This window comes from Euleptes europaea, chromosome 4 (assembly GCF_029931775.1).
Source record: "Euleptes europaea isolate rEulEur1 chromosome 4, rEulEur1.hap1, whole genome shotgun sequence".
Taxonomy (NCBI): Eukaryota; Metazoa; Chordata; class Lepidosauria; order Squamata; family Sphaerodactylidae; genus Euleptes; species Euleptes europaea.
This window is the reverse complement of record NC_079315.1, coordinates 51804319-51817210: the sequence shown is the minus strand read 5'-3', so window position 1 is coordinate 51817210 and position 12892 is coordinate 51804319. Positions and strand designations below refer to the sequence as shown.

Here is a 12892-nt window from a genome sequence, read left to right as displayed (position 1 = left end):
TGATTTAGATGATTAATTTCTTCCTTGAGAAAATATGGTTCACAGATCCGTCTTGCACGGTCCATTAATGTTTTGATTATTCCTCTTTTCTGTCGGGGGTGGTGGTTGGAGTTTTTGTGTAAGTAGCGATCTGTGTGAGTTGGTTTCCGATAGACCTTGTGACCTAACTGAAAGTTTGTTTTACGGATGACAAGGGTATCAAGAAATGGGAGTTTACCCTCAATTTCCTTTTCCATGGTAAACTGAATGTTTGGATGGATAATATTAAGATGGTTTAGAAAGTCCATTAATTTTTCTTCACCATGGCTCCAAATAGTAAAGGTATCATCTACGAACCTGAACCAGACTGTAGGTTTGTAAGGTGCCGATTCTAATGCTGTCTTTTCAAAATATTCCATGTAAAAGTTTGCTATTACTGGACTGAGTGGACTTCCCATAGCTACTCCATCGATCTGTTCCGAAAATTCTTTATCCCATAGGAAATAACTTGTTGTCAAACAATGGTGAAATAAGGCTGTTATATCTTCTGGAAAAATCTGGTTAATCAGTGAGATTGTGTCTTTTACTGGAACCTTGGTAAAGAGGGATACAACATCAAAACTGACTAATATATCCTGTGGACTGAGTCTCAATGGACTGATTTTGTTGATGAAATGAGTTGAATCTTTGATGTAAGAAGTGGTTTTTCCAATGTGGTCCTGTAGGAGGGTAGTCAAATATCTAGCTCATTCATATGTTGGGGAACCAATGGCGCTCACGATGGGTCAGAGTGGGACGGAATCCTTATGAATTTTAGGTAATCCATATAATCGCAGTGGTTGTGCTTCTTTCTTGCATTGTTTTCTGTGTATGTCCAGATGAAGAGTGGAATTCATGATCAGTATGCTAGTTTTCCTGGTAATTTTGCAAGTTGGATCTCGTTTTAGTTTTTTTTATGTGGCAGGGTCCAGAAGTTCCTCAATCTTCTTTTTGTATTCTTCTGTTTTCATGATCACTGTGGCATTGCCTTTGTCAGCTGATAGAATAATGATTTCTGGATCTGCATTGAGGGTCTTGATGGTGTTTCTCTCCTTGAGTGTTATATTGCTAGCAGGGGGCTTTGCTTTTCGTAGAATTCTTGCTCTCTCTCCTCTTATTTCCTCAGCATCTTCTTCAGGTAGATTACGAATGGCAGCTTCTACATTTGCAATGATGTCTTCCACCGGAATTTGGGTGGGAGTGACTGCAAAATTTCCTCCCTTAGCTAAGATGGAAGTTTCTTCAGGTGAGAGTTGTCGGTCTGTCAGATTGAAGATAATCCGTTTGTTGTCAAGTTTTGGACTGGTCTGTCTTCTTTCCTGTAATTTGTTAAACTTTTGCTTCTGTCTGGAAGTATGGCTGGTTAACCCCTGTTCCATTTTTCTGTAGGTGAGATTATCAATCTTGTCCCAATCATGGCTTCTCATTTTGTGGCTAGTATTGGTATGTAAGGAAAACAACTCCTTGTCTGTGGCAGCAAGTTCTCTGCGGGTAGTGTGAATTCTCTCTCGTAAGAGAGCCCGTTCTAGATGGTCATAAATGCGATTAGCTTGTGAAGTTTTAAAGATTCTTTTAGTTATGAGAAAAGATGGAATGGTTCCTGTGTCTTTGCATCGCAGTAGAAAAGTTAAAGAACAAAGTAGATGTGTAGTTAAAGAACAAAGTAGATGGCTGTAGTGTATTTTTTTGAAATACGTCACAAGTCCCTTCCAGCCCCACAGTGGGATTCTTTCACTTGATCTGAACAGGGTGGCCATTTTACAGCCAAAGCAGAGAAGGGTCAGGACAACCCCCCCTCCAATTTGTTTCTGCGTAACTCAATGCAGGGGCCATAAGAACATAAAACTTACCATAAGTTCTAAGAGGAAGGATCAGAAAAAATTGGTCAGGACAAAAGTAAGATGGCAAGACGATCAGTGTGGTACTAGGGATCCAACTGTACATTATTCAGTGTAATCCTATGCAGAGTTACTCCAGTCTAAGCACACTGAAATCGAAGTCTTACAGTGCAATCCTAGGGAGAGTAACTCCAGTCTAAGCCCATTCACTTCAATGGGCTTAGACTGGAGTAACACTCGTTAGGATTGCACTGCCAGACTGCAGTAACTGTGTATAAGATTGCATCGTTAAGTCTATAAAACACTGTATACTTTCTTTGGGAACATTATCTCATCTTTTGCTAGTGACTTTATTTTTTAAAAAAATACATATTTTAAAAGGTTAGCATTTGCATAGTAATGTAGAGCTATGAAGTCATAGAAAGTACATACAAGCATACTTCGGAGATATTGCTGGTTTGGTTCCAGACCATTGCAATAAGGCGGTTATTGCAATAAAGTGAGTCATGTGACTTTTTTAGTTTCCCGGTGCATATAAAAGTTATGTTTACACTATACTGTAGTCTATTAAGGGTGCAATAGTATTATGTCTGCCCTGACCTGGATGGCCCAGGCTAGCCTGATCTCATCAGATCTCAGAAGCTAAGCAGGGTCAGCCCTGGTTAGTATTTGGATGGGAGACCACCAAGGAACACCAGGGTTGCTATGCAGAGGAAGGCACTGGCAAACCACCTCTGTTAGTCTCCTGCCATGAAAACCCCAAAAGGGGTCGCCACAAGTCGACTGCGACTTGAAGGCACTTCACACACACAGTATTTTGTCTAAAAAAAGTACTGTAATAAAAATGAAAAGGTTTGAAATATTGAGAGAATTACCAAAATGTGACACAGAGACATGAAGTGAGCACATGCTGTTGGGAAAATAGCACCGACAGACTTGCTTGAAAATGCAATATCTGTGAAGCGCAATAAAGCAAAGTGCAATAAGATGAGGTATGCCTGTACTTAAAACAATTGAAAGGCAATATGCTGTCAGGGTTTGTGAAGCTGTATTTCAAGTATGGCATAGCATTAGCTATCAAACAAAAATCTGTTCATAATCATACTATGAGTCCTTTGACAATTTATCCCTATGTCAGAAGACACAAGACTGTGGGGAAGGAGTCAAATCAGTACTTTAGTTACTAAAACATGCAATTCCAGAGTTATACCTGCCTACCAGTTCCTCTTTCCTATCTAGAAATTAATCCTCTAATAGAGTGGTACTCACTCTGTGGTTCATAGTCAGCCACATTTTCAATTGTATATGGGTAAAGTTGCAGCCGGCTTATGGTGACCCTATAGGATTTTCAAGACAAGAGACTCACACAGGTGTTTGCCATTGCCTTCCTTTGCATGCCATCAACCAAAAAAGCAACATTTAGTTCCAGCGGCAGCTGTTTCAAGGTAGGAACCATCCACCAACCACAAGCCCCACCAGGCAAGGGCCTAGCCCAATTTCCTGAAACATGTTATTTTCTGTTTCTGCTTTCCCTCCCAGGGCCCCACTTATTCCTGAGGCATTACTTGAAGTTACAGAAAAGCTGTTTCCATCCCATTCCATTCATGTGTCATCTGACAACTCTTCATAAATAATACAGCACATATCTACTTTTATAATTTGCAAAATAAATTATAAACCACCAGATAATTTTCAGCAAACACTGGTAATTATTAACATTAATTAAACCCCAGTCTCACACCCAGCCTTAGCATTTATCTGTTCGTTAAAAAGCAGAGGAGAAAGTCTTACAGTGTATTTCACACAGGATATTTTACCTACAGATTATCCCAGATCTTATCTGTTGTTGCAAAGTCTGTCTAAATCAAATCTTTTGGCTCATAAGGCCTTCCAACAGCAAACTTCTATGATACCCTATCTCAGACAAATCCTCTTAGACAATACTGTGAACTGACAGATCAACACCACCAAATGATGGGTCACTTGACTATTATTTGACCATTGTCAAATATTCCATCAAACTAAGAATTAATTCCCTTATATTTGTGGTAGCCTATATTTTTGATTACTACAAGGTATCTTCTAACATCCAAGAGCAAAGGAGGGCTATTTCATACACAGCCCTAAAGGTGCCAAAGTCTACAACATATAGATTTCATTTAGGAGAAGGCACCCCCTCTTCTGCACATTTACAACTCCTGAAGCACATTTAAAAAGCAAGGCCACAATTCATACCTTACCTCACTGTGCAACTCACAGGAGGAGATCACTGTTAGATATAATGCGGTCCTTTCCTCTCTCTTCCTCCTTCCCTATCAGGCTTCAGCTAGACACAATGGTGCCAAACACATCAAAAAATTACTTTTAGTATAAGTACTGTCCACATCTGCCTTGCGTAGAACATGTGGCACTTAAAAAATTGTAACTCTGGGCAATCCCCATATTCCAAGATAAAAATCAGCATGACAGTGGGCAGCCCATTCCTAAGGGGGGGTGTTGGCATCAGCCGGAGGCAGCACAGCTGTGCTACCTCAAGAGTGGCTTGCTCCAGACTGCCAGAGCTGCAAGCCAAAAAAAGAATTTAGAAGTATTTTTTTGGGGGGGGGAACCATGGAATTCCCCATAGAGTTCCACAAGGTTGCGCCACATTTTTACACATTTTGTATCTCGACACCTGCAAAATGATGCATTTTCAGCCCAAAAGGGATTAGGAAACTGTTCAATACCCCAGAAATGCCCCCCCCCCAGACGCTGGAACACTAAAAAAAAAAAACACTGCCAGAGAGGCAGCAATGGTGTACAGGGCTCGTGCAGGCCTGTCACTCCCAGGGCCAGTATAAGTCGCCCCATACCAGCATCTGTGCCACTCTGGACAGTCCAGAGTGGCACTTCTGCTAGTGTATGTGTCATGCTGGTTCCTGAGAAGCTCCGCTCCCCCTTTAGGATTGCACAGTAAATCTTGAAATAGGTAACCCTGTGAATATTTCATCCACATACATTTACATTTGTCTGATGTTTTTACTTAATTTAATTAATTTTTCCCGGGAAGAAGGTCGGCAAGACTTTCTTTTAAAATAAAATGGTTACAGAGAATGAACTAACGTGGCGATGCTGTGTCATCTAGCCGCTACAGAGAGTCCCGCTTCACTGTCGGGTTTTACGAAAGGCAAATTGTAGCTCTTAAGGACAGTCACTGATGCAGAGTCAGCAGCCCCGCAAATGGGGGGAGGGGGTGTGACTGGGGAAAGGCTTCATCTGGAGCAGCCTCGGCAGCCGCAGTGAGTACACTCAATGATTCTCCCTACTTCCAGCTTGCTTTTGGGAACCCGACAGATGCAGTTGGTGCCAAAGTTCACGTCCCACGTCTGGATGCAGCGCAAGCTGCAGAGGTTTTCGTAGCCCGGCTTCTTCCACTTCACAATCAGGTTTTTGTCAGTGTATCCTTCTCTGATGCAATACTCATACAATTCTCTACTGATGGCTTTTCTCTTATAAAAGAGATCAAAAATGTAACCGTTTTCTGGTGGTCAATTCTGAAAATGGGCCAAAGGGATTCCACTTTCCTCTTCCCTTCATGTGGTTCTGTCTCAGCTTCTCTTATTTTCTGATCCAGTTCATCTAAAGTTGGTTAAATCAACTCCCAATCATCCGGAGGAGGTTTTCTGCTCCTTTTCACCTTGGGCATCTCAAGAGGAAAACGAAACTCTGACGAAGGTGTTAGGGACTCAACGCCTCATGGGGGCTCCGGTCACCCGTCACAACGAAAACCCCTCACTGGAGCGACTCCCTGATGTTAAGTTATAGGAAGTAACCATTTAATTTTTTAAATTTTATGTTTCATGGCAAGCACCATTTCCCCCTCTTCTGTCTCTTCTTGTACCTGAAACTGTGATTCTAACAAATTAGGGTTCACACTGTGGCTGTGATTACATTAAAGTGCCAAACAGCCAATCAGATTTGGCTGTGTTGTGACAACATGAAGCCATTAAGGATTAAAGCAATACTACCAATATGCACTCTGAATTAATTCTATGACGATGTCAAATAGCCATTCAGATTTAGCAGGAAACCTTGTCCTCACCCTGAGTAGATGCTAATGTAAAGATCCATGCTGCAAACTCTTCCATCCCTGTTGTAGTCCCCTTGAAAAATTACGGAAGGAAACAATGGTTCACTGGTATGGAGTGAGATATTTGCAAAATGAGGTTCAGAACTACCTTAAGTACCTATTATTTTACAGTATTTGTTCACATTTTGATTAGTTGTCAAAGTATTTTCAGAGTACCAACTTCTGTCTAAGATTCGCTTCAGAGGGTAGCCGTGTTAGTCTGCAGTAGAACAGATACATCTGAGTCCAATAGCACCTCAGAGACCAACAAGATTTTCAGAATATCCGCTTTTCAGAACTCCCTTCATCTGACAAAGGCCGCTTTGACTCTTGAAAGAAGAAAAGTTGGTTTTTATACCCTGCTTTTCTCTACCATAAGGAGTCTCAAAGCAGCTTACAATCGCCTCCCCTGCCTCTCCCCCTCAACAGACACCTTGTGCATTAGGTGGGAGAACTTTGAGAGAACTGTGACTAGCCCAAGGTCATCCAGCAGGCGTCATGTGGAGAAGCAGGGAATCAAACCCAGTTCTCCAGATTACAGTCTGCTACTAACCACTACACCATGCTGGCTCCCCAGAAATCTTGTTGGTCTCTAAGGTGCTTACTGGACTCAAATCTAGCTGTTCTATCTCAGTTTAGCTTCTCTCAATATTAAATCACTACTATTATCAAGATGTTCCTAGTTTGTAAATTGTACTCATTGCCTTTTCCCCACCATAACACACACACACAAAACAATCATTTGTTCTGAGAATTACTTAAAAAAAAAAATTCCAATTAGTCATCTGTTCTGAATAATTTCTTCATGCATTCTTATCTATAGTTCTCCATTCCTATGGGCCCTTGAGCTATAACTTCATCCTACTATAATGTATATTTCAAAACTACCACTGACTAAAGAGTACAAGGTAGTTTAAAGACCATGTAAGGAACAGATTTGCATTACTGAGTTCAAGTGAATGTAAACCTGAAGAACTATGGGTGGTAACTAGAGATATTATCAAGGAAGAATGTGCAATGACTATTCCTGTAGCCAAAAGAAAAGAAAAACCTCAATGGATGTCTGAGGAAACTCTTAAAATTGCCAGAGATAGACGAGAAGCAAAAGTAGAAGGTGATAGAAATAAAATCAAAAGTCTAAGTGCAACGTTCCAGCGACTCGCATGTAGAGACAAAGAGACCTATTATAATAACCAGTGTAAAGAAATAGAACAACAAAAAAGGAAGAACAAGAGATCTGTTCCACAAGATCCAAGAAATCAAAGGGAAATTTAAAGCACGATTAGGCATGCTGAAAGATCAGCATGGAAATACATTAACTAAACAGGACAAAATAAAGAAAAGGTGGGAACAATACACTGAAGAACTATACAGAAAAGATGAAAGGATAAAAGATTCTTTCCAAGAAGAATCTTTTGAAGAACCACCTACAGTTTTAGAAAGTGAAGTGAAAGCTGCATTGAGAGCAATCGGGAGAAACAAATCACCAGGAGCAGATGGGATATCAATAGAGCTGTTCCAAGCCACAGAAACGGAGTCCATCAAAATCTTGACAAGAATATGCCAACAGATATGGAAAACAAAACAATGGCCCACAGACTGGAAACGATCCATTTACATTCCAATTCCCAAGAAAGGAGACATCAAAGATTGCAGCAACTATCGGACCATCGCATTAATTTCTCATGCAAGTAAAGTGATGCTCAAAATCTTACAGCAAAGGCTGTTACCATGTATGGAACGCGAAATGCCTGATGTCCAAGCTGGTTTCAGAAAAGGAAGAGGCACTAGAGATCATATTGCAAATATACACTGGTTACTGGAGCAAACGAGAGAATTTCAAAAGAAAATCAGCTTGTGTTTCATAGATTACAGCAAAGCTTTTGACTGTGTGGATCATGAAAAGCTATGACTGGTTTTAAAGAAAATGGGTGTGCCACTACATCTGATCGTTTTGATGCGCAACCTGTACTCTGGACAAGAGGCCACAGTTAGAACAGAATATGGAGAAACGGAATGGTTTCCAATTGGCAAAGGTGTCAGACAAGGATGTATTTTATCTCCCTATCTCTTCAATCTATATGCAGAACATATAATTAGGAAAGCTGGATTAGATTTAGATGACGGTGGAGTGAAAATTGGAGGGAGGAACATTAATAATTTGAGATATGCTAATGACACTACATTATTGACAGAAAATAGTGAAGATTTGAAACAACTACTGCTAAAAGTTAAAAGAGAAAGTGCCAAAGCAGGACTACAGCTGAACATCAAGAAAACAAAAGTAATGACTACAAGAGAATTACACAACTTTAAGGTTGACAATAAGGAAATTGAAATTGTTCAAGACTTTCTGTTCCTTGGCTCCACCATCAACCAAAAGGGAGACTGCAGCCAAGAAATCAGAAGGAGATTGAGACTGGGAAGGGCAGCCATGAAGGAGCTAGAAAAGATTCTTAAGTGTAAGGATGTGTCACTGGCAACCAAGATCAGGTTAATTCATGCCATCGTATTCCCTATTACTATGTTTGGGTGTGAGAGCTGGACAATGAAGAAAGCTGATAGGAAGAAAATAGATTCCTTCGAAATGTGGTGTTGGAGGAGAGCGTTATGGATTCCGTGGACAGCCAAAAAAACAAATCAGTGGGTTATAGATCAAACAAAGCCTGAACTTATCCTAGAAGCTAAAATGACTAAACTGAGGCTGTCGTATAGTTGACTATATCATCACAATCCAAAGTACCTACAAAATATATGGCTAGCTCTAGTTAATGCTGCACTTCTAATTGATTATCTGTCACTTTACTGTCAATTACTGATTATCTGTCAATTTACAATTTATCTGTCAATATCGACCATATTCTTCTATCAGTTTTCTTTTGGACCCCTAATGGTATGGAGAACATAAGAACAGTCCTACTGGATCAGACCAGTGGTCTATCTAGTCCAGTAACCTGTCTCACGTCGTAGCTAACCAGTGATTCCAGAGGGCCAACAAAAAAAAAAAAAAAAAGAGGCTTTCCCTAATAATACTGCCTGGAACTGTGTAGCACCCTCTAGGGGGAACATCATACTTGGAGTCCATGAGGTCTTGAAATCACCAAGCCAGTCACTACTTCTTTATGCAGGTTACTTTATTCACCAGTCCATACACCTGAAGGTGTGGTTAACTTCTCCCACCTCAGGGTTACTGTGCATTACATAGAAGAGTCACGACACTGTGGCCTGCATCCTTCTTCCCTCTTCTTCTCCAACCAGCCTCCTCCCATTTTTCCTTCCTCCCTTTTTATAGCCTTCACACCAGGATGTGGAGTGGTAAAGTATAGCCCAATCCCGGCAGATTTCAGACGCTAAATAGGGTTGGTACTTGGATGGGAGACCACCAAGGAAGCCTTTGCAGAGCAAGACAATGAAAAAAAACCCACCTCTGCTTAAAAACGTGCCTTGAAAATCCTATGGGGCTGACATATGTCGGCTGCAACTCAGTGGCACTTTACACATACACCTGTCCGTTGAGCTAAACTCCATTCTTCTCAGTTCCTTGCTATCCACAACCATACCCTGCCTTAACCCATCTGGGCCCAGAGAGATATTGTTTTTATCAGGCTTGTTCACTGACTCCACACCTTTTGAGCTCCCCTGGGGCAGACTATGAAGGCTGCCCTGTTGCTGAGGTTATCCTGACTGCACTTTCCTGTCCTTAATCACACCCTGCCCCACCCAGATGAGCCTTGCTGCTGAACCCAAGTGCTTGTCATGCCATGCCAGGCAGTTCATTGCTGGGTAGCCTGCCATATGCTGATATTCAGAGGTTTACTGCCTCTCACTGTGGAAGTTCCCTTTAATCACCATGGCTAGTAGCCCCTAATAGACTTATCCTTCAAAAATCTGTCTAATACTCTTTTAAATCCATCTATGCCTGTGGCCATCATCACATGTTCTGGCAGTGAATTCTGCATTTTAATCATCCATTGAGAACCAGTATGCTATAGCGGTTAAGAGCAGCAGACTCTAGTCTGGAGAACCGGGTTTTATTCCCCATTCCTGCACGTGAAGCCTGCTGCGTGACCTTAGGCTAGACACAGTTCTCTCAGAACTCTCAGCCCCTCCCACCTCACAAGGTGCCTGTTGTGGGGGGAAGGGAAGGCAATCATAAGCCATTTTGAGACTCCTTAAAGGTAGAGAAAAGGGGCGTTTAAAAAAATAACTCTTCTTCTTAAAGAATTGTTTCCTTTTGTCCTTCCTGAATCAACTCCCCATCAACTTCACTGGGTGTCCCTTTGTTCTAGTTTTTGGGGAGAGGAAGAAAAAGATATCTGTCCATTCTCTCTAGCCCATGCATAAGTTTATAAACCTCTATCATGATCTAAACATGATACTTTACCATTTTTCCTTATTTTAGGGGTTTTCTTTTATATACAATAGACCCTTACCACTTGTAGATTTTCACTTATTTGTGTTCCAAGGCCCCACACTGAGATGTAGCTAGTTCTAAGCACATAACCCCTCTGGATGCTGGGAGAGCACATATCAGCACACTGGCCCTGCTACACTCTGCCTCCACACAATCACTGGCTTGTTAAAACTGTATGTATGCATGGAGGGAGTGTGCAGGCTGCGTGAGCTGCGTGACGCTCACCTCACTTGTTCCGTCTGGCATCTTGCGAGACAGCAACCACTTCACCTGCCCAGCCAGGCATCTTGCATGCTATGCCCAGGTGCTACACTGCCATGTAACTTGCCCAGTCTGGATAGGTGAGGTGGCTACTGCTGTGTGATCTAATAAGCAATGCTGTAACCTACTAGGGTGCCCTTTCCAGAGGAATTTTGGCCTCCTAGTCTGCCCCTGGAGGCAGCTGATACCCTGCCTCCTAGTATTGGTGGATTTTACCTCTTGTCGAGATCTCAGAAACGGAACCTCTGCAAATGGCAAAGGTCTACAATACAAGTTATTCAAAGACCACAGTTTCACTGGACATAAATGATTATTTTATATTATACTAATGGTGCTAGAATACTCCTCATATTTGCAAAAGAACATTCTGTTCCTTGTGTCCTTATTAGCCATGGTGGGGGTGGGGGGTACAGTCCTATTACTTAACTTTACAAATTTTCACTTTTTGAAAATTGTACATAAAATATAATCCTACACCTTTTTAATCTATACATTAAAACACATAGTGTACAACACTGTTTGGCATGCACTAAAGTAGTTACAGTGGCCATTTTTTCCTGAATGGAAAAAAAATGGAATATTTGGTTCAAAGGAGCAGAAAAGATTGATCCAGATTGTAGGAATAAACGCTGTGGAAAACAGTAATAATTATGATGATAAAATGCCATTTGAGGGATGCTTTGCTTGGAATGAGCAGAAACTTAAGAGTATCGCTCTTAATGCAAGTATGAGAGCCAATGTAGTATAGTGGTTAAGAGTGGCAGACTCTAATCAGGAGAACTGGTTGGGTTCTCCACTCCTCTACATGAAGCCTGCTGGTTAACCTTGGGTCAGTCACAGCTCTCTCAGAACTCTCTCAGCCCCACCTACCTCATAAGATGCCTGTTTGGGGAGAGGAAGGCGATTGTAAACTGCTTTGAGATACCTTAAAGTAGAGAAAAGTGAGGTATAAAAACCAACTTTTTTTCTTCTTAATGCAGAGAACAAAGGCATTTAAAATATGTTACATGGAAAAAAAACTCCAGGAAGATGAGCACATAGTCTTCAGGTTGTTATAAAGTTTTGTTGCTGAGCTGATTCTAGAGAATAAAAACTCAAAAATTGTTATAGTGATAGTGGGTTTCTGTTTGGACAGGATTAAATAAACTTCAAATTGAACAATAACCTTAATGAGGCAGAACTGAAAGGTAGCTTGTCAAGAGAAAAAACTGCTATAGTTGAACACATGAAGCTGCCTTATACTGAATCAGACCCTTGGTCTATCGAAGTCAGTATTGTCTACTCAGACTGGCAGCGGCTCTCCAGGGTCTCAGGCTGAGGTCTTTCACATCACCTACTTGCCTAGTCCCTTTAACTGGAGATGCTGGGGATTGAACCTGGGACCTTCTTCATGCCAAGCAGATGCTCTACCACTGAGCCACAGACCCTCCCCTAGTTAGAATTTTCCCATATATCATAGCTGTAGAAAAGTCTATACAATAGACAATATCAACATTTCTGATAGGAAACTAAGTATTCAAAATGCCAGATACAGCATGTGTGTGTTCAGTATGTCACAATGTTTATCACATGGATGAAATTATATAACATTTAGGATCATGTCGAAAAAGGATTATGGAAAATAGCCTGTTACTCATGGGAGCACATTCCTGTCAGTACCACTCCCCTGATGACCTCTTACTCTTTATCCTAACAGAAAACAATGCCTGTAAAAGTTAGTATATGCTATTTTATGGAATACAAAAAGAACAACAAGTGAATTTTGGGTTCTTAGGTCATGGCAATGGCAGGTCATGGTAATCTGTAACCTTCCACTAGATAATAAATGATTTGTCTGTAAAGTGAAACTCATAGTGTTGTATAAGAAGCCTATCATGTCTTTCAAGTGAGAAAGAACAGTAAGGCACACTAACTAGTTTTGTTCATTATTATTATTACTATTAACACTTGCATGTATATTCCTATACCTATGACTGCTGTCCCATGAAAGGTATCACCTTATTTATCTTGTACTTCTCATTTCTGAAAGGTATGAATGGAACTAAATAATCATGCTTTAAATGTGAAAACAGAAGTTAGACCAAGCAATACATGTTATACACCATCAAACAAGTTTAGGACTGTGGATATAAGGGCACCACAACATTTATAATCAAGATCAGTAACACCTTAAAGACCAACAAAATTTTCCAGAGTATACGTTTTCATGAGTCAAATCTCACTTTATCAGTGGTATCTGATGAAGTGAGATTG

At 40.9% G+C, this 12892-nt stretch overlaps 1 protein-coding gene and 1 pseudogene across 1 annotated transcript in view; both read right to left on the bottom strand.

Annotated features, from left to right (window-relative positions):
• Nucleotides 1–12892, bottom strand: part of PCSK5 (proprotein convertase subtilisin/kexin type 5) — a 341064-nt gene that overhangs the window by 324810 nt on the left and 3362 nt on the right. The gene's annotated exons all lie outside the window — the stretch shown is intronic.
• Nucleotides 5108–5564, bottom strand: LOC130477172 (protein BUD31 homolog; annotated as a pseudogene).